At 45.2% G+C, this 22,095-nt stretch overlaps 1 pseudogene; it reads left to right on the top strand.

Moving 5' to 3' along the window:
* The window catches only part of LOC138821106 (RE1-silencing transcription factor-like), a 29,169-nt pseudogene extending 14,734 nt beyond the window's left edge, over positions 1–14,435 (top strand).
* The last annotated feature ends 7,660 nt before the right edge of the window (positions 14,436–22,095 follow it).

Genomic DNA, 22,095 nt, shown 5'->3' on the forward strand with positions numbered 1-22,095 from the left:
CCCAAGATGTAGATTTTTTGGGGGGAGGGGGAACTCCATCATTCCCTACGTGGGGATACAGGGTGACCGGACATCGTAGATATGAATCAGCCATGAAGGCCTGCTTAAGTACTTCTACTTTCAGAAAGCCATTGGATCCCCTGGGATGTTTTCCACCTGGGGGCCCAGAGTATTGGAGTGCCACTGATAGGTGGGAAAAGAAAGTTTGTGTGGGGTCACCACCTGGATGTCAGTGGGAGTCGCTCCTGCAGATCCGGATGGCTGGCTGGTGACAGCTCGGCCTTCTGCTCCTCACACATTGTGCTCTAGTGCCAAAGGCAATGCTGTCTTTTAGGTAATGCTGTCTATCTTTTGGGCTCAACCTTCAGGTCCCAGGTCTGTCTTGTTGGTCTTAGGCTCAACTGTTATGACAAAAGCAGTCCAAAATTGACAGCCAGATATCTAGTAATGAGCTGTGGCTTATGTCTGGGCTCTCACTCTTGGATCTGAGGCAATTGAAATTTGCAAACAGACTACTAGTCTACATTGTGAATCTCTAGCCATGCAGCAACTCTTGCAGCTATGAGTAGAGCTGAGGAAAGATGTTGTCACAGGTGATTGGGCCTTAGCCATGTGCTCCCTGGTAATTTTCTATTGGTCACCTATGTGTCAGGATAGGGACATTTGAAGACACTTTTGATATTAAAGTCTTATAAATTATTGTAAGGTTCCTAAAAGGAGACCCCCCGTACACACTGTTCAGGTAGAAGAGAATTCATTAGCAGAAACCAAACCACCAACTCCTACAAGGTAGAAGTATTCAGAGAAAGAAGTATGGCAGGGAGAGAGATTATTTAGGGGAGGGCAAGGAAGAGGTGTGGCTGCAGCAGATGTGGAGGTGACTTCAGAGCCTGGGGGGGGGGGCCTCCCACTGCCCCCAGGTGTGCCTGTTGCCTGGGTTTTAGCTGCAGGGTAGGAACTTCTAAGCACCTTGTGCAGTCATTCTCAGAGAGGGAGAACAAAAGGAAGGGACCATTCCTGGGCATACCTATGAGGTATGTTATGAGGTTGTCGATGGCTGTCAGAAGGGTCCAGATTATCTACAGTGTGCTCTGTCTCTAGGTAGTTGCTATTATGTGCTTACTGTGTTCTAAGTAATGGAAGTTGAAAACTTCCTATTTTCTTTAAGTGAGTGTTTAGTACATTTCCCTCTAAGTAAAGAGGCCTTGAGGAAGCTGGGTGCCAGTGGCTCATGTAATCCTAGCTACTCAGGAGGCTGAGATCTGAGGATCACGGTTCAAAGCCAGCCTGGGCAGGAAAGTCTGTGAGACTCTTATCTCCAGTAAGCCACCAGAAAACTGGAAGCGTCGCTGTGGCTCAAGTGGTAGAGCACTAGCCTTGAGCTGAAGAGCTGAGGGACAGCACCCAGGCCTAGAGTTCAAGTCCTATGACCAACCAAAAACAAAACAAAAAAGGCCTTGAGGAGCAGAAGAGAATATTTAGAGGTGTGTTTGTTAACTCTGTCATGGCTCTGCCAAGCTGACATACATAGCTTAAGGGAAGGAGAGTGTCTTTTTTTTTGGTCCATGGGGCTTGAACTCTGGGCCTGGGCGCTGTCCCTCAGCTCTTCAGCTCAAGGCAAGCACTCTACCACTTGAGCCACAGCGCCACTTCTGGTTTTCTGAGTGGTTTATGGGAGATGTCTGGTAGACTTTGCTGCCCGGGCTGGTTTTGAACCGGTCTCCTCAGATCTCAGCCTCCTGAGTAGGTAGGATCACAGGTGTGAGCCACCGGCACCTACCTGGGAAAGTATCATTTAGGCTCACAGTTTCTGGTGCTTCTTTCCAAGGCCACAGAGATAATGTGACAGGAGAGCCACTCACAGAATGGCAGCCAGGAAGCACTAAATGCTAGTGCAGCTTAAAATGCCAGTGCTCTTGGCAAAGATTTCTTAATCTTACATTAACAAGTTTAAGGCTATGAGAGATCAAATCCTATCAGTGACAAAAGATACATATACTATTTTATTATACAATATGTATTTTACATATGTATTTACCTCATAAAATACAACGCCTATACTATATGATACCTGTAATATATTCATTTTAATGTGCTTCCATAGCATTTCCATTTTGGGTGGTCAGTGGAGGAGAAGGCATCACTGACTTTAGTGCTTTCCCTCCTCACTGATTTCTTCTCTTTTGCTTTTTTGATGCTGGACTCTGGAGACTGTTTTTTGTTTTCATTTGCTTTTGAATATGTCTATTATAAAACTGTCTTCACAATCAAGGTAACATCCATTTCCGTCACCTCTAAAAGTTCCTCTCTGCTCTTCTGCCTAGGAGATGTAGCCTTCTCCTCACCGCCATTTTGTATCTTCCTTTCCCTCCTTCTTGGGAGGCCTGGTTCTCTCCTTCCACATGCATGTGTACCAGGGCAAGGCTCTCCTGGGAATTTGCACTCCAAAGGCTCCCACACCCAAGGATTTGCACAGCCATCCTCTCCTCCTCATCTCCCTATTCCTCCTCCCCCCCCCTCCTGCCTGACTTCCCCTTGCTCCCCCCTCACATCCCCTTCCCCTCCCGGCACCCCCCCCCCCGTTTTTCCTTTCTCCTCCCTTTTTCTCCCCATAACTACCTCCTCCCCCCTTCCCCTCTTCCTCCCAGATTATTGTTGGTTTTCAGTTACTAGCAGTAGCCCCCTCCACACATGTGTGGTTGCATCTATCAAAGTTTCAGTTGAACTCAACCATGACCTTTGGAAAATTCCAGGGGTAAAACAGCTCCAATCTTTTACATTGTTTGCTATTTCAAGTAGCATAGGGAAATCTCAGCAGGCACTTCTTACCAGGGTGAAATCACTGCTCCAGTATCCAAGTGTTGGTTTGTGTGTCAGTAACCTTTTACTTGATAATGACCCCAAAGTGCCAAAGTAGTTAGGCTAGCTATTCAAATATGCCAGAGAAAAGACAAAGTGCTTCCACTTGAGTCACACTCTCAGCTGCTTTTGCTTTATTTTCAGGTGGGGAGCTCCAGTTTCCGCATGGAGCCAGCCTCAGACTGAGATCCTCCCAATCTGCCTCCTGAGTAAATGGGATTATCAGGATGAGCCCCAACAATTTTTTAAATTCAGATTCGTGCTTTTTTACAACAATGTAAGAACCCATTGTATGCATAGACACCGAGGCATAGTTAAGATCATGTATCTGTGAGTGACCCCTTGGAAATACAAACTCAAGTTTATCTGATTCTAAAAGTCTGGTTCAGAAGGACTGTGTGGCACTGCCTATCTGTGGAACAATGGCCTTCAAGATAGAACTCATTCATCCTCAAGACAAGCTTTCCAACAAGTTTATTTCATGCAAATCTTAGTATGCTCTGTAAAGTTAGTTTAGTTGACAAAATACTGGTGCCTGAAGAATAGAATAAACAAAATTGAAACCCGGGGCACATTAAGTTTGATAGAATTCATATGTGCCATTAAAAGCAATGTCTGTGGGGACAGGAGGCAAAAGCTGGAAGAGTGTGAGGGAAGGGATGACATTGTCCAAATAGAAATGTACTCTTTACTTGACTGATGTAACTGTAATTCCTCTGAACATCATTTTTATAATAAAAACATATTTAAAAAGCAATGTCTGCCGGGCGCTGGCGGCCCACACCTGTAATCCTAGCTACTCAGGAGGCTGAGATTTGAGGATCATGGTTCAAAGCCAGCCTGGGCAAGGAAAGTCCGTGAGATTCTTATCTCCTATAAACCTCTAGAAAACCGGAAATGGCACTGTGGCTCAAGAAGTAGAGCACTCACCTTGAGCTGAAGAGCTGAGGGACAGCGCCCAAGCCTAGAGTTCAAGCCTCATGACCAACCCAAAAAAAAAAAAAAAAAAGGCAATGTCTTTGGTCTCTTTCTTTCTTTTTTTTTTTAAAGAAATTTTTTACTTAATTAAAAAAAATTACCTCTGTCATTAACTGCCATATGACTCACACCTATAATCCTAGCTACTTAGGTGGCTGAGATCTGAGGATTGTAGTTGAAGCAAGCCCAATCAATCTCTGACTGACCACTAGAAAACCGTAAGCGGCACCATGGCTCAGAGTGGTAGAGCCCTAGCCCCTGAGTTGCAGCCCCTTGACCACCTCCCTCTCCCACTTGCCCTGACACACACACACACACACACACACACACACACACACACACACACACACACACACACACACACACACACACACGATAAAGGAATAGTGCTGCCTTTTTTTCCTCTCCCTCTCCCTCCCCTTCTCTCTCTCCTTCCATCGTTTTCCCTCCGTCCCTCCCTCCCTCCTCCCTCCCTTAGCCTCTTTCTCTCCCTTCCTTTCCCTCCTTTACCTTCTTTCTGTCTCTTCTCCTCCCTCCCTTTTCCTTTCTTCTGCCATCCCCCCATGCCATAACTGTCTGAACTAGTGAGCCAGATCAAACTTAACTCCCCTGAAGCTGTTTTCACAATGAAAAACTAGCACAAGTTCATGACTTTATCCTCTAGAATCCTCTTCTGTAGCTTTGCCTTGTTATAGTCCTATCGCACATCGGATTCACTGGGAAGTCTGATGCCTCAGTCTTCCTAGTGTTACAGTTGCCCCACTCCCTCTACAAGCTCAAACTTGGTCTCCCCTACGCCCTGTCTCTACTTTCACCTCCACCCCCTCCCTCCTACTCCATCCTCTCACATAGGCCATTCTCTCGCTCTCAGGAAAATTTTTTCTTTTCAAAATTATCACAAGTAGGATTTTAATTATTTTATTAATAAACATTTCAACAACAGCACACACTGCTGGAGAAGTAAAGACTAGAAATTAAAATTGCCTTGTGATTTCAATGTTAGTCCAATTTTTTTCTGAAGCCTTCAGGGAAAATACACTTGGAAATTTTGCAGTTCTTTCATGTTCAAAGAACATATACAAAGTACTAATGTAAAAAGCAATTGTGTATAAACTCATTTCAAGAGCTGGGGAGGTGGCTTAGTGGAAGAGTGCTAGCCAGGGCATGAAGCCCTGGGTTCGATTGCTCAGTACCACATAAACAGAAAAGACTAAAAGTGGCGCTGTGGCTCAAGTGATAAGAGTAGCTGCTAGCCTTGAGCAAAAGCAGCTCAGGACCAGACCCCAGGTCCTGTGAGTTAAAGCCCCGGGACTGGCAAGAAAAAACAAAACAAAAAACAACTAAAAACAAAACTCATTTCAAATACAAACGAAATTTTCTAAAACTGAAAGATTTTTGTGGTTTGCCATTTTTTTCAAAATTGTAAAAAATTTTTCGCTGTCACATTTTCTAGTTGATTTTAGATAAATATATTTTTAAAATTTACCCAAATGATCACAAAAAAGACCACACTAAAGCTACCAGCACAACTATGTTTATTGCAGCATTATTTACCATAGCTAAGATATGGAACCAACCCAGATGCCCCTCAGTAGATGAATGGATCAAGAAAATGTGGTATATATACACAATGGAATTCTATGCCTCCATCAGAAAGAATGACATTGCCCCATTTGTTAGGAAATAGAAAGACTTAGTGAAGTAAGCCCAGCCCAAAGAAACGTAAGTCCCATGGTTTCCCTTATTTGCAATAACTAGTATAGGTCTGAGACAAGCAGAAAAGGTCAGATAAGTTGATGTTGGGGGAATGAACCCCAAGATAAGAATTCAAATGTTTTGTTTTTTTTTTTCCTTTCATGCAATTGTTTCTAACACATTTATAAGATTATTTCTTTGTTGCTTTGTATGTCTCTCCCCTACGGTATAACCCCCACTTTCACTGTATTTGATGTTGTTATAATTTGTGGAGGGGAAGGGAAAAAACAAATCGTTTAAATAGGGATACAGGTAGACCCATTGCAACAATGAGACATACAAGTCGTTATGTCAAAAACAAACTTTACAACTTTGGTGGGGGGGGGAGAGTTGGGGGGGTTACAGGGAGGGGAAGGGGAAACAAAGGAGGAGGCTACAATGCTTGATAAGAAATGTACTCATTATCTTGCCCATGTAATTGTAACCCCTCTGTACAGTATTTTCACAATAAAAAAAATGTAACTAAATGAATGTGAATAGTATGTTTTAATAATACCATAAATATAAAAATAAAAACTAAAAATGAAAATAAAATTTAAATGTAAAAACTAAAAATGTAACTATTTTAATAAAATAAATTTTTAATAAATTTTAAATATAAATACATTGATTTGAAAATTATAATGAAATTTGAAGAAAAATGCAATAAGATATATGTGAACAGTAAACATTAATATAAATAAAAGTATATACAAATGTATTTAAAGACAGAAATATACATAAAGCAAAATATAATTTTTTTTTTTTGTCGGTCATGGGGCTTGAACTCTGGGCCTGGGCACTGGCCCTCAGCTCTTCAGCTCAAGGCGAGTGTTCTGCTCCTTGAGCCACAGCACCACTTCCAGTTTTCTAATGGTTTATTGGAGATAAGAGTCTCATGGACTTTCCTGTCCTGACTGGATTTGAACCTCAGATCTCAGCCTCCTGAGTAGCTAGGATTACAGGTGTGAGCCACAGCACCTGGCATATAAATAATTTTAAGTATGAATATTTTAATACAAATATAAACAAAAAACATACTAATAAAAATAAAATATAAGCAAATACATAATTCTAAACAAATAGTAATATAAGCATAAATAACTATTTTTAATATATTTTAATATTAAATACAAAAACTAAAGATTAAAATAATATAAATACACATAAAAATTAAATTTACATTTTAACATAATTTTCTAATAACATAGGAATGCAAATAAAAGTAAAATGCAAAATGTAAATAAAGTTAAAATATTAGTTTAAATGATCTCAGCTAAAAATAAAATGGAAATTTATATTTGGATATTTGCATCACTAACAATTCTGGAAATACAAAAGTGTGTATATTTTCCTCTGCAGGAGCTTTACTGCAGCATTGGCTCCTATTCCCAGGCTTGGGTTCACAGTGCCGTCCTCAACAGTCTGTCAAGATTGACAGAAATAGTCCTGATCAGTCACTAGTGGGCCTGTAGCCATTTGACAAATTTTCCTGACACTAGAAATAAGAGTAAACTTTATCTGTCAACTTGTAAGGAAAATTTTCAAATAAAGTGTTGAAAAGTTTTTCATTTCCTAACCATATCCATGAGAGTCTAGTAAGACTCTCGACACCTGACTGGTGGTGTTCTTGTCTGTGAAAACACAATCAATGTTGTATAGCTAAATCATTGTTTTGAAAAACTTCAAAAGGATGCTCCATGGTAGTAATTCTCCATTATCTTCAAGAGGAACTGATACGTTTTCCAGTTTTGATTTATGTGTAGTCCATGGAAACAGGATAGATTTGCTCTTGGCATCTTCCGGTGGGTTCTTGGAGCATCTTCTATTGGGTATTAATTATACCCATATCAGTTTTTCAGTTTCTTTTCTCCTTCACTTTCTACTTATATCTATCTTGCTTCTGATTAGAATCTTGCTGTTTTTCCTTGTCTTTGTTGACAGAAAAACCTTTATGAGGCTCTCTGTTGACAATGGTGGTTTTGTCTTCTGTCTTTTTATTTGGTCATCTCCCAGGTGTGCAAACTGTTTCTCTGTTAAATTTGTTGTCGAGGTGCATTCCATTCCCAAGCAGGTGTATCATCTTGTCAGTTTTTTCTTGCTGTGACTCCCATACGTACAAGAAGTATTTCCTTACAATATACACATTCGTGTGGTTTCTGAGGTGGTTTTGGGCATCAAGCTCAGGTTTAGTTGGTGGTTGTTATTTTTTAATAGGTTATTTCCGTAGTTTTTTTATCTGGCCATGATGGTACTTAAGACCAGTGCCTGTAATTTGAAGATCACACTTTGCATCCTTACACTGTTTAGCTTGTTCTGGATGGTGCATAAGAGGTAAAAGTTGAACCCCGCCAACATGCAGAGTTTGGTATACATAGTTTATTTTTGAATCATTCTTGGTCGCTTTATGATCTTTGGTTTTCATATTATCCCTGGTAGCCAAAAGTCTTTTGGCATTGCTACTATATTTATTTTCACTGTTGACAGTGGTTGGGGTGGATTCCTTAGGCCGATCAGAAAAGAGGCAAGTGGATTTATCCATTACTTTTATGGGGCTAGTAGTTTGAGACATGATCTTGGTGTCCTCAGTGGCCTCGCCCACTGTTGAATGGATGCTAGCAGTCTGGATGTCCGCAGCTGTGGCCGCAGTGGACTGAGGACTCTTGGTTTTTCGCGTGCTCTTGCTGATCAAGGTGGCCCTATATTTCTTTAAATCTTCCACTCCCCAAGTAGCTTGGGCAGCCTCGGTTCTAAAGGTTCCTCCCTTGGTGGTTGGGAGGGTTGGGGTTCTGTGTTGAATTTTGATGGAGGAAGCAGCTTTGTTTGGTTTCAGCTTCTTGGCTGCATCCCCATCAGCCAGGTGTTCAGTGGCTTGGTGCTCAGCTCTGTTGGGGGTCAGGTCAGTGGTTATCTTAGAGACTTTTTGGGACGACCTGTCTAAGTTACCATCACCCGCTGACAGAGTAGATTTTAGGGTAGTGTTTCCAACACCTCTGCCTTCAACTCTTAGAGAGCTGATGGGTGATACTGTCCATAGAGAGTTTAATGGTCTAAAACCTTGTCCCTTCTGGGTTTTTGTAGTGGCAGTAGTAGTCCTTCGGGACATCTGCTGTTTTTCCTGGTGCCCTTTCTCAGTATGTGAGTGGGCCCGGAGCAGTGCCTTTTCCTTGGCTGTGGCCTTATGCCTGGTAGCAGGAGGCCTGGGGTCTCTGTGGGGGATCAGGTCAGATTGTAGTGTTTTGGTGACCTTGAAAGTCATCTTGCCCTTGCTTCCTTCAGTCTCTCTTGCTGCTGAGTATTTCCTGGCAGCCAGGTTCCCAGTGCCTCTAGTTTGAGTAAAAGAGGAAGCAGTCGTGGATAATTTGGCTTTCTTTTGGTGAGCTCCATCCTCAGAGTTGTGAGAGGGCACAATTTTCAGCAGCCTGTGAGCCCCAGGTGATGGATGGAGCTTCCCAGTGGTTCCCCGGTCATAAGTACTGCTCACTGGGGTGGAGGTGTGCAGCATGGACTGCTGCTTCTGTGGGGGCGGTGTGACCTCCACTTGAGAGGCGGGGCTCACCAAGTTGTTGAAAGAGGGCGTTGGTGGACGATCATCCTCCTGGGCCGCTGGAGCAGGATCCTGGGTAGACTTTTTACTGGGTGGTCCGTTGTCTTTATGGGGCCTTGGGAGGTTGGGGTGTTTCTGTGAAACCTGGGAGGGTCTGCGAGGCTGATCCTCCAGTGTGCCCAAAACACGAGCCCCATTGGATGGTTCCCTGGGGGCTCCCCCCACTGGCGTGTGGGACCCCGCGATGGTGGGGTACTTCTCTGGGTTTTCAAGCCAGGAGGGTATGTGAAGGCGGCCGTCTTCTGTGGCAAAGACCAAGGATGATTTTCTGGGTCCTCTGTTTTCCACTGAGGAGACACTGCGCAGGGGTGGAAAATTGCCAGAACCATTCAAGTGAGATGGTCTTCGCCTAGCCTCTTCTGCGGTAACAAAATAGGGAGCCCCGGTGGAAGATTTTCGCTGGGGTCCATAGTAGACAATATGGGCATGCTGGCTGGTGTCTATATCCCATGAGCGTCTCCGCACAGTGCGGTCCTCAGTTTTGTAAATAGGAGCCCCCGAAGATGTTTTCTGGGGGAGTCCATCATCTCCCGTATGAGGGCACAAGGTGACGGGATATCGGCCTATCTCAAACAGCCACGGGGGCCTATTTAGATATTTCTCATTTCTGAAGGCCACTGGATCCCCAGGGATGTTTTCTATGTGGGGTCCCACAATACTGGAGTGCCGGTGGTATGTGGCATATGATAGTCTGCGTGGGGTCTCCACCTGGATGTCAGGTGGAGAACCAGATGGCTGGCTGATAGTGATTTGGCATTCTGTTCCCCACCCATTGTGCTCCATTGCCAAAGGCAATGGGATCTGGGATCTCCCTTCAGGTCACAAGCCCCATAATTTCATCTTTCGCTCAACTCTCCAAAAGTAAATACCCAAGTTACGAGCTATGCGTGTGCCTGGGCTCTCGCTCATGGATCTGAGGCAATTCAATTTTGCAAACAGTCTTATCATCTGTGTGCATTGTGACTGTAGCTACACAGCACCTCTATGATGCTGTGGAGGACAGATGGTGTCACAGGTGACTGGGGCTGAGCCATGTGCTCATGCTGGTAGTTTTCTGTTGCTGCCCTGTGTGTCAGCAAGAATAGCTACATCTGAGGAAACAATTAATTCATAAGGCTTATGGGTTATGAGGTATCTGTGGCTGTCAGAAGGGTTCAGATTAACTGAAGGGTGGTCTGTCTCTGAGCAGAGGGTAGATCCGACTCTGGAGGTCTTGTCTTCAACTCCACTTCCATCCTCAAGTGCTTCAGCTCCTGTCCAGGATGAGTTAGGCTGTCTTGTGCACCGCAGTGCAGAGTTCAGCTCAGCACCTTGGACTGAAAGGGATGAGGCACATGAGGAGCTGTCGAGGAGATGGCAGTGTAAGGAAGCACATGGGGTTTCTAGAAAGAATTGCCAAAGAAATCTTTCTTATGTGTTTACCATGTCCTAAGGACTGGAAATTGAAAAGTTCTTATTTAATTAAGTCAGTGTTTTAGTACATTTCTCTCCAAAGTATGTAAAGCCTTACTGAGGAACAAGAGAGAATACTTAGATGTGTGTTTGTGGGGCTCTGTGGAGGCTCTGCCAAGCTGCCATACATAACTTAAGGCAAGGAAAGTGTCATTTAGGCTCAACGTTTCTGGTGTTTGTGTCAAGGCCACAGAGAGTATGTGACAGGAGAGCCCCTCACAGCATGGTCGCCAGCATGGTAGCTCAAATGCCAGTGCCCATGGCAAAGATTTGTTCCTCTTAGCTCTACTGAGATCAAACCTTATCACTGTTAAAAGTACACGCATAATTTATTATATAATATATATGTGCATATATACTTATTATATGTAACGTAATTCAAAAATTAACACCTATACTATGGGATACCTGTAATATACTTATTTGAGTGTACTTCCATGGAATTTCTATTCTGTGCTGTAAATAGCAAAGAGGGCAGCACTCACTTTAGTGCTTTACTTTCCTCCCCTCCTCCCCCTCTTTCATCTTTGTCCTTTGGTGATTATGGACTTTAAGACTTCGTTTCATTTTTTTGGAGGTCAGTTGAAACCCCCAAAGCTGTACACTGTCGCCACCGCCTCGACCAGCAAGGAAGACGCGACACCAATCTCTTCTCTCTGCAGTTTATTCAGGACCTTTTAGTAATCTTCTGACCCCAACCCCCGGGGAGAATTCCCCACAGCCTTAAGTACCCGCTGGGTAGCCAACCCTGATACGCCACGTGGGAACCACCAATAGGTTCAGGTGCGCGGAAGCAAGCCAGATTCTTTGCCTTAGCCATATCAGGAGTTGTTTACCACAGAGAGCACTCGCCATCGGGAAGGCGGAGGGCGGAAGCTGGCACCATCTTCCAGGTGCGGCCTCTCGCAGCTCTCTACAGTACACCCTTATGTTTATAATTGATGAGTTTTGAGCCTTGAAATATGTCTATTATAAAGCCACAATCAAGCCAGGAACCAGTGGCTCATGCATGCAATCCTTAGCTACTCAGGAGACTGAGATCTGAGGATCACAGTTAGAAGCCAGCTAGAGCAGAAAAGTCCATGAGACTCTTTTTTGTTTTGTTTTGTTTTGCCAGTCCTGGGGCTTGAACTCAAGACCTGGACAGTGTTCCTGAGCTTCTTTTCCTCAGAGCTAGTACTCTACCACTTGAGCCACAGCACCACTTCTGGCTTTTTATGTGGTACTGAGGAATTGAATCCAGGGTTTCATGCATGCATGCTAGGCAAGCATGCATCACTATCACTAAGCCACATTCCCAGCTCCGTGAGACTCTTACCTACAGTAAATTATGTTTAAAAAAAAAAAAGTAGCACTGTGACTCAAGTGATAGAGCACAAGCCTTGAGCACAAAGAGGCTCAGAGACAGGGCTCAGGCCCTGAGTTCAAGTCCCAGGACTGACAAAACAGAAACAAAAACAAATGAAAACAAACCAAAAACTCACAATCAAGGTGACACTCATTTTCTTTTCTTCCCTTCCCCCCCCACACTCCTCCCCAGTCATGGGGCCTGAACTGTGGGCCTGGGTGCTATCCCTCAGCTCTTCTGCTCAAGGCTAGTTCACTACCACTTGAGCCACAGTGCCACTTCCAGCTTTTTTTTTTTTCTCTGATTATGTGGTGCTGAGGAATTGAACTCAGGGCCTCATGTATGCAAGGCAAGCGCTCTACCACTGAGCCACCTTCCCAGCCCCAACATTCATTTTCATTATCTCTAAAATTTTTCTCTGCCAATCTGTCCTAGGTCAGCTGTCCTTCTCTTCTTTTTTTTCTATTTTCCTTGTTAACTTCCTTCTTTATTTTTTCGTGTGTGTGTGTGTGTGTGTTTGTGCGCACCTGCACATGTGTGCCTGGTTCTGTCCCACTACCCCCTGGTGGGTACCAGGGCAGGGCTTGTACAGGAATTTGAAGAACCAGGCTATAGCTCAAAGGCTGACACATACAGGGTTTTCCACAGGTGACTCAAAGCCATCTTCTCCTCTTCTTACTCCTTCACTTTCCCTCTCTTCTGTCCTGTTATGCCCTCCCTCTCCTCCTGCTCCTCCCCTATCCCTCCTTTTCTGTCTTCCTCCTTTTTTCTCTTCACCTATCTCTCCTCCTCTCCTATCTCCTTTACCCCTTTTCTTCCCTCCCCACTCCTCGCTAGCCGCCTCCTCTTACCCCTCCTCTTCTTTCCACCCCTCATCCTCCAAGATGATTGACTGGTGCCTGTTTTCATACAACAGCAGTCGCCCTCTGCGGCGAACGCCTTCTCGACCAGCGAGGAAGAACGACCACCACACCAGGAGTCTTCTCAGATCACGCTTTACTGGAGAGCCTTCTTACATGTAGGAGAGCTTCAGTGCGAGAGAGCGTGCATAGAAAACATGGCCGCTTATATAGGGAACAGGAACACGTGTCGTCCTATCATTGGTCGTCTGCCTTTCACCGTCACCAAGTGCCACGGGATTGGCTGGGGACTCTACGTGGCTCGCGCATGCGCAAAACCCAGGACCCACCGTCCCGCCAAGCACTGCCTAATATGGAGTTGTTTACCTCAAAGCTGCAAGGAAGTGGGCGGCGCCTTGTAATGGCGTTCGCCCCGGCTCCCCACAGTTCCCCCTTTTTGTTTTTGGCAACAGGTAAGAGTAGAGGTTGGGCCTCTGTCTAAAACATTAATGAGAGGACCTTGCACTGGTCTTCGCCTGAGGGGCGCCTTCCCCAGTGATGACCAGGCCCGTCCGATGCCTTTTTTGCAGAGGTGGGATCTTGGGCATCAACCCACATGCAACCCAACATGCTCTTCTTGAGGAGATGGTCCTTCTCAAGTGCAGTGCACTTGCCTCGCACCCTGTCCCAAATTGCAAGTTGCATACCTGTCCCGGTGCAATGGGATCCCCTGATCCCTCGGGGTGCTAAGGCTATGCAGAATGGTAAGGCTTAACTGCTTCTCAGGGCCGACAGCCAGATCTGGGGTGAGGATCCACTCTCCAAAGCGGCTAATGCTTGCGAGATAACAACTTTGTCCCTTCTGGTTTGGGCTCGAAGGCGACAGACCAACCATAGGCAGACCACGCATCCTCCCAGGCAGCAGGCTAAAAACATTCCGACTCCCACCCACTCTTTAAACCAGGAGACTGCAGAGGAGATCCAAGACTGGAGTCCCTCCACAAATCCAGGGTCCACTCGCGTTGAATTCACGGTCACAATGGCAATCCGCAGCTGGTCCAGCATTTCATCAAACTCACCAGTCCAGTTACCTAGAAGATAACTCGACAACTGTTTAGATAAGTTTGCAGCTCGGGTAAGGTTATCATACTGAATGCTTGTCACACATAACCCCTCATACTTCCACTAACAGCCAAGCTGAGCAATTTGCCAAAGGGTGTCCACTTGTTCCTGGATGAGATCAATCCTTTGGTTGACCACCATTAACCCTCCTCGCAATTGAGAATTAATGCCCCTCTGTACATCCAGGGCATGGGCTACGTTGGCAGAAAGATTATTTAAGGTTTGTGCCGTTTGTACCGTATGGCTCATTGCAACAGCTGCTGTGGCAGCTCCTACAGCCGCCAAGGAAATAGCTGTAACTATAGTAACAGAAATGCCAAAATCTCTCTTTTGTCTAAACAAGGTCAACGCCTTGGAAGCATTAACGGGCACAGGCACCCAGCAAGGCATACGGGTTATCACAGCATATTCATATTTAGAAACATTCCAACATTGAGCATAGAAGCAAGAATTATCAGTGCAATTAGCAGGATCTATGTTGCTAACAACAAAGACAAATGGGGGATACACACAAACTGGGGTAGGACCATAAGTGATGTTATTATATGGCTTAACTCCGTCGCCATAACAGCCTGTATCGGTCCTCCACTTGAATGGTGTGGCTGTTTCTAGATTTCCTAACACCCGCTCGGCTGTCTCTAGCATACGGGCAACAAAATCAGAAAATGGCTCATCAGGGGCCTGAATGATTTTTGTTAGATTGCCGGCCGTCTATCCCTTATTTGGGAGGGCTCGCCAGGATTTGTAAAAAAGAGTATTCACTTGTCGATACACTTCAAAGGGATATCCTGTTTGATCTACAGCAAAGGGTCCCTGCCCGAGAAGCATATCTACGGTCCAGTCCGGGTGCCCGTCATGGACATTTTGTCTGTATTGGGCTTGAGCTTTGTCCTGAGCAATAGACCGGAAATCGAGGACTTGCCCATGATTAAGACAAGTACGGGCTACCTCAAACCAGTCCGTGGGCATCATAGCATAAACGGTCAGTCTTCGGAGCAGGGCAGTGGTATAATTAGCCGTCACTCCATAAGTCCGGACTGCCTCAACTAAATCCTTAAGCTGGGAGTAGGAAACCGGCTCAAAACTCCTCTTATTAGTAATTGGATTTTCAAAAACCGGAAAAGCGGCCGCCAGCCGCGACCAGGTGCTCCCTTTTATAAAGTGACTCCTCCCTGCCGGCGGGTATGGTGGGGTGGCCGTCGGGTGAGGGCCAGCTCCTTTCCTCCTTTCTGGCTGCTGCGGTACTCTTATTGTTTGGGGACGCCACCCCCCATATCTGTCTGCCTCAGCCGCAGCCTCTTCTAAGTCTTCATTATCAGGTGGATCGAGCTGCTCTCCCTCCTCCTCTAACATTTCTTCCTCTGAGTCACTCACAGGATCACTGCTTTCTTGGTCCTGCCCTTCCACATGTAGGGCTGAGAACCAGTTTGAAAATTCCTCCAAAGAAGTATACAGGGGTCTCCTCGAGACCTCCTCTTTGTGGTCGTCCCTAAGACTCTTTTCCTTTTCCTTTTGTGAGGGCTGCAGTCCCTCCCGTTTTAACTCTTTAGGATCCTTTTGTCTTTTTTCCTTTTTCCTTTTTGGCCTATTTTCCTCCCCTTTACTGGATGCTGACTCTGATAGACTATCCTGATGCTGCATTAATGCCTTGCGTCCCTCCTGAATTAAATCGGACCCTCCCTCCTCGAGGCAGGCGCGCACCATCCGCCAAAGGGGGAGGGTTGCACCAGTTACTTGACCCTCCTCCTGGGCCCTAGTCAGGTCCTTACCCAACTTGTCCCAGCAAGGAAGAGTGAGGTCCCCGGAAACCGCGAACCAGGGCGCATGTTCATGAAAATCGCCCAAAACCCTTTTAACGGTGCCTTTGGACACTCTTAGCCCTCGCTGCCTTAACAAAGCCTGTAAGGGAGTGTAAAAGTCCGCTGTTCCATAATAAACAGTCCCCTGACTATTGCCCATGGTGCGCCCTTTAAGGCGTGAGGCTATTAACAGCGGCACACCTTCCCAGGTTCGCTACAATGTAGGCAAACACAGAGAACCACTAAAAAAAACCACAAGGGAAGAAGCAACTCAAGCAACCAGTAATCTACCATGAACAGCATGGGGGGGGGATACTTACCGACGTCTCCTCTCCGCGTGTTGAGTTCTGGCTCCTGTTCAGCCTCTCGCGTGGGTCCCGGGTCTCGGCACCACTTTGCGGCGAACGCCTTCTCGACCAGCGAGGAAGAACGACCACCACACCAGGAGTCTTCTCAGATCACGCTTTACTGGAGAGCCTTCTTACATGTAGGAGAGCTTCAGCACGAGAGAGCTGAAGAAAACATGGCCGCTTATATAGGGAACAGGAACACGTGTCGTCCTATCATTGGTCGTCTGCCTTTCACCGTCACCAAGTGCCACGGGATTGGCTGGGGACTCTACGTGGCTCGCGCATGCGCAAAGCCCAGGACCCGCCGTCCCGCCAAGCACTGCCTAATATGGAGTTGTTTACCTCAAAACTGCAAGGAAGTGGGCGGCGCCTTGTAATGGCGTTCGCCCCGGCTCCCCGCAGCCCTCCTCTCGCCCACATAGCAACATTTCAGTTACCTGAAGTCAATTGTGATCTGATAATATCCCACTTGGATAGTTCCAGAGGTAAACAGTTTGATCTTTCCAATTGTATGCTCTTCCAAGTAGCATAGGGAAATCTCACACTCTCCTGTTCCTCTTGCCTGGAGTACAGATGATTCCTTTGTCCAGTGGATCCACACAGATGAAACCCATCAGTTAGTCTCTTAGTAGCCTCCTTCTGATCAGGTGATGTCACTCCTGTATCCTAGTGTTCGTTTGTGTGTAAGTAACCTTTTACTTGATAATGGCCCCAAGGTGCAGAAGTGGTTATGATAGCTATTCAAAAATGCCAAAGAAAAGACAGAAACTGCTTCCACTTGAGTCACACTCCCAGCTGCTTTTCTTTTAGTTCTTTTTCAGATGGGGCTCTCAAGTTTTGGTGTGGGACCAGTCTCAAACGGTGGTCCTCTCAATCTGCCTCCTCAGGAATTAGGATTATAAGGGTAAGCCATTGAGTCCAGCCCTAAACATTGTTTAATACAAATTCATGCTTTATCAGATGCATTTTCTCCCTTAGTCTTCACAACAATGTGGTAAGAAGGAGAAGGGAGTGAGGAAAAAATTTAAGATCATACACCTGTGAAATGACCCCTGGGAAGTACAAACTCAACTTTGTCTGATTCTAAAAGTCCAGTTCAAAACTACTGTGTGGCATTGCCCATCAATGGAATGGAGGTCTTGAAGATACAATCCATTCATCTTCAAGATAAGCTTTCTAAAAAATTCATGCAAATCTAATATGCTCTGTGAAATTAGTTTAATTGACAAAATGCTGGTGTCCAGAGAAAATAGAATAAATAAAACTTGGGGGACATACAGTTTGATGGAACTCATGTTTGCCATTAAAAGCAATGTGTGCTGGGTGCTGGGTGCTTACACATGTAATTCTAGCTACTCAGGAGGCTGAGATCTGAGGATACAAGTTGAAAGGCAGCCCAGGCAGGAAAGTCTGTTGAGACTCTTATCTCCACACAAAAAGCTAGAAGTGGTAATGTAACACAAGTGGTAGAGGTCTAGCCTTGAGCACAAGAGCTTTGGGACGGTGCCCAGGACCTGAGTTCAAGGCCCAAGACTGAAACAAAAATAAAAGCACTATCTGTGGCGATGGGAGAGAAAAACTGGGGAGAGCGAAGAAAGGGTTAACATTGTTCCAAAAAAAATATACTCTTTACCTGACTGATGTAACTGTAACTTCTCTTTACATCACCTTCATAATAATGATAGAACTTCGAAATATCTTTGATCGCTGTCTAGCTTTTTCTCCCCTTAATCTTTTTTCAATATTTTTTTTTTCAGATGGACTGTCACTGTCACTGTGTTGCCATGACAAATCTCGAACATCTGGATTCTGGAGATCCTCCCACTTCAGCCTTCCCTGGAATCTTGGTCTACAGGTGTGTACTACCTTGCTGAGCAAGGTGGCTTTTCTTGTCATTCCTGTCATTGAATTGAAGTCTGCATATGAAGGATAGAAGCAAGACTGAGGGAGATGTCCTCTTTTTGTGTTAACCAGCTCCCTAAATGCCAGCTAAATATGAAAAGCATTCCAGTTTCTCCAGAAAGCCCTGGGCCCATTCATTGTAGTTGCAGGTGGCATGGAGAGGTTGGGAAGTAGCACACACAGTGATCACAGTGGCCACAGCTGCTAGAGAAGGAAGAGTTGGAGGCAGGCACAGGGCCTGGAAACCAGAATTCAGCAGGAGAGGAAGACCAAGGACCCCAAGTGGAAGAGCAGCAGCCACAGCCCTGGGCAGCCAGGGGCCTACAGTTTGGTGGAAGGCTATGGAGGAGGTTCTGCTTCTCTTTATTGCATGCTGGGGTCCCTAAACATGCTTCCAGATGGCAGCAGCAATTTGTACTTGGTGCTCATGGGGGTCTTCTCTAGAGCATCACATGTAGGGGCCAGGGTGGTAAACCAAGGCAGGAAACTATGTCACCTAATACTTGTTTCTGATACCGGACTGGTGTGTGGCGGAGATGCTGGTCTATACCTAGTGTACACAGGTTCTACCAACTGTTAGACTCTCACAGAGCAATGTGCTGTCAGAGCAGCTGGTTGACTTTAAGGGCATCGGGGTCGTAAAAGGTTATGTTCACAGGAGCCCTGAAATAGAAGAAGAAATCAACCTGAAGTGAAATGAACTGAAGAGAGAACCACTGCTCTCCCCAATTGGTCAACACTGAGACATTATCTATTAGATTGTTATCACTCTAATGGTGCAGAAGAGGTAAGGAAGACTAGAGAAGTTTAACAAGTGAGCCAGAGGCTAAGTGTTGTAGTGCATGTCTGGAAGTTCAGCACTTGGGAGGCTGAGATGGAAGAATCCCAAATTCAAGGCCAGCCAGAACGACATTACAGAGCAGGACCCTCTCTCAAAAAACTAAGGGCTATGGGGCTGGGAAGGTGGCTCAGTGGTAGAGCGCTTGCCTTGCATGCCGGAGGCCCTGGGTTCTATTCCTCAGCACCACATAAGCAAAAAAAAAAAAAAAAAAACTAAGGGCTGGAGATCAAGCACAAGTCTCATAAACTCTCAGAATGCAAAAAAAAAAAAAAATTATGACCAGATCCACATGTGCCTATATGTCAGACTGCAAAGCCTCTGCTTTTTACCACAATGAGATTTTGAGTCAGCGTTTCAAACGTGCTGGATAGATGCTCCACCATGTGAGCCATAACCCCACCCCATTGTGCTTATTTTTCAAAATGGGTCTCACTTTCTGCTCCACACTATCCCAAGTAGCTAGGGTGACATGTGTGCACCACTATGCCCAGCTTTTTATTGGTTGATATGGCATCTTACAAACTTTTCCCCAGACCAGCATCAAACACTGATTTTCAAGATATATCTCCTGAGTAGTCAGGATTACAGGTGTAAATCTCTGAAAAGCCTCATTGTGATGAACAAGTTCATGTTTATATCTCACGACCCTGTTTTAGATGGGGTAGGAATGTTGGGCCAGACTCGTACTATAGGTCAGGCTGGCCTGGAACCAGAGACCCCCTCCTAACACAGCCTCTATACTGCTCTGGGATTACAGGCATGTACCACCACATTAGGCTGTCTGCTAACCCTTTAATGTTAAACTTCTATCATCTACTTTTTTTTTTGTCGGTCGTGGGGCTTCAACTCTGGGCCTGCACATTTTCCCTCAGCTCTTCAGCTCAAGACGAGCACTCTACCACTTGATCCATAGCACCACTTCTGGTTTTTTGGTGGTTTATTGGAGATATGAGTCTTGCAGACTTTCCTGTCCGGGTTGGCTTTGAACTGCGATCCTCAGATCTCAGCCTCCTGAGTAGCTAATAGTAACACATACGAGCCACCAATGCTGGGCTTATCGTCTACTTTTTTTTTTGGTCAGTCATGGGCCTTGAACTGTGGGCTTGGGTGCTATCCCTGGGCTCTTCAGCTCAAGGTGAGTGCTCTACCGCTTGAGCCACAGCGTCACTTCCCATTTTCTAGTGGTTTACTGGAGATAAGAGTCACTCAGACTTTCCTGCCCAGACTGGCTTTGAAACGTGATCTTCAGATCTCAGCCTCCTGAGTAGCTAAATTTACAGGCGTGAGCCATCAGCACCTGGGTTATCATCTACTTTTTGTTGGTGGTGGTCATAGTGCTCGATCTTAGGACCTCAGTACTGTCTCTGAGCCCTTCTGCTCAAGTCTAGCACTTTACCACTGAGCCACAGCACCTCTTTTCTGCCCAGGCTGGCTCTGAACCTCGATGTTCAGATATCAGCCTCCTTAGTAGCTAGGATTAAAAGTGTGAGCCACCAGTACCCAGCTCATCTCTATCTACCATCTATGATTAGGAGTATCATATATTTCTCATAGTCAGTGTAAACAGTGACAAGTTACTGCTGGGTTTTACGGGGTTTTGTTTTTTGGTGTTTGGTGTTTGGTTGTCTGGCTTGAACTCAGCCTGGGCACAGTCCTTTAGCCTCTTTGTACTCAAGGCTGCTGCTACCGCTTGAGCCACAGTACCACTTTCAGTTTCTGAGTGCTTAATTGGAGATAAAGAGTCTCAGGAGGATTTTTCCCAGGCTGGCTTTGAACCCCTATCCTCAGATCAAAGCCTCCTGAGTAGGTAGGATTACAGGCATAAGCCACCAGCATCCAGCTTTATTCACTTTTTGAGTGTGGGGCTTGAACTTGAGGCTTGGGCACTATCCCTTATCTTTTTCTGATCAAGACTGATGCTCTCCCACCTGAACGACAGCTATACTCTTTGATGTTAATTGGAAACAGTAATTTTCTGTCAGTGCATTAAATATATCATCCCAATAATACCTCTGACAACAGGTTTCTGATATGACATCATTTATTAATCTTATTGCAAATGATTTTATGTGAAGAGTCTGTTTTCTCTTAGAATTTTATTTTATTTTATTTTTTTGCCAGTACTGGAGGTTGAACTTGTGGCCTCGGTCTCACTTCGCTTTTTCACTCAAGGCTAGTGCTCTATTACTTGAGCCACATCTCTACTTCTGGCTTTTCTGCTAGTTATAATTGGAGTGATTCAGATTTGTCTGGGTGGTTGGCCTTGAATCTCAGTCCTCAGATCTCAGCCTCCTAAGTAGCTGAGATTACAGGCATGAGCCACTCAGCACCAGGCCTCTTGGAGTTTTCACAAAAGCTTCTATCTTTGGCTGTTTGAGAGTTTACTTAGAAGGTATCAAGTTTTGGATCTCTTTTGAGTTCTTCTACCTTAGAGCTTTTCTCTTTTTTTTGCTTTTTCTTTAAAAAAAAATTTTATTGTGAGGGTGATGTACAGAGGCATAACAATTACATACGTAAGGTTGGAAGTATAGTTCTTCTCAGACTTACCTCATTTTCTCCCACATGTTCTCCTCCCCCCACCAAGTTGTACAGTTTATTTCCAACATATGTCTTGTGAGTATCCCTGTTGCATTGTTGTGGGATTTAAAAAAAAAAATTTTATTCTTCTGTTCTTGAAGCTTGAACTCAGGGTCTGGGCACTGTCTGTCTCTGAGCTTTATACTCAAGACTAATGCTCTACTACTTTGAGCCACAGCTCCATTTTTTGTAGTTAATTGGAGCTAAGTATCTTTCCTGCCCAGGCTGGCTTTGCACCATGATCCTCAGATTTCAGCCTACAGAGTAGCTAGGATAAAACAGGTGTGAGGCAGGCACTTGATATGTTTGGCATTACTATTGCTTCAAATATTCATTCTGCCTCCCCTCTCCTTTGGTGGTCATGGGGCTTGAACTCTGGACCTGGGCGCTATCCTTGAGCTCTTCAGTTCAAGATTAATGCTCTACCACTTGAGCCACAGCGCCCCTGCCCACTCTCTTTTGAATGAAATTCCCACCATGAGTTCATTGATACTACTGATAGTATACACATTTCTCTAAGGCTCCATTCATTTCACTTTATTTTTCCTTTATAATTCTTTAGATTTGATCATTTCAAATGACCTATCTTCAAGTCCTCTGCCTGCTAGGAAAACTCTCTAGTGCGTCAGCCCCACTGGATCACTATGCTTGCGCTCGGGAGCATATTTACTAGAGAGCTTATGTGTC

The sequence above is a fragment of the Dipodomys merriami genome, unplaced genomic scaffold (genome assembly GCF_024711535.1).
Source record: "Dipodomys merriami isolate MVZ:Mamm:240054 unplaced genomic scaffold, mDipMer1.0.p SCAF_9, whole genome shotgun sequence".
Taxonomy (NCBI): Eukaryota; Metazoa; Chordata; class Mammalia; order Rodentia; family Heteromyidae; genus Dipodomys; species Dipodomys merriami.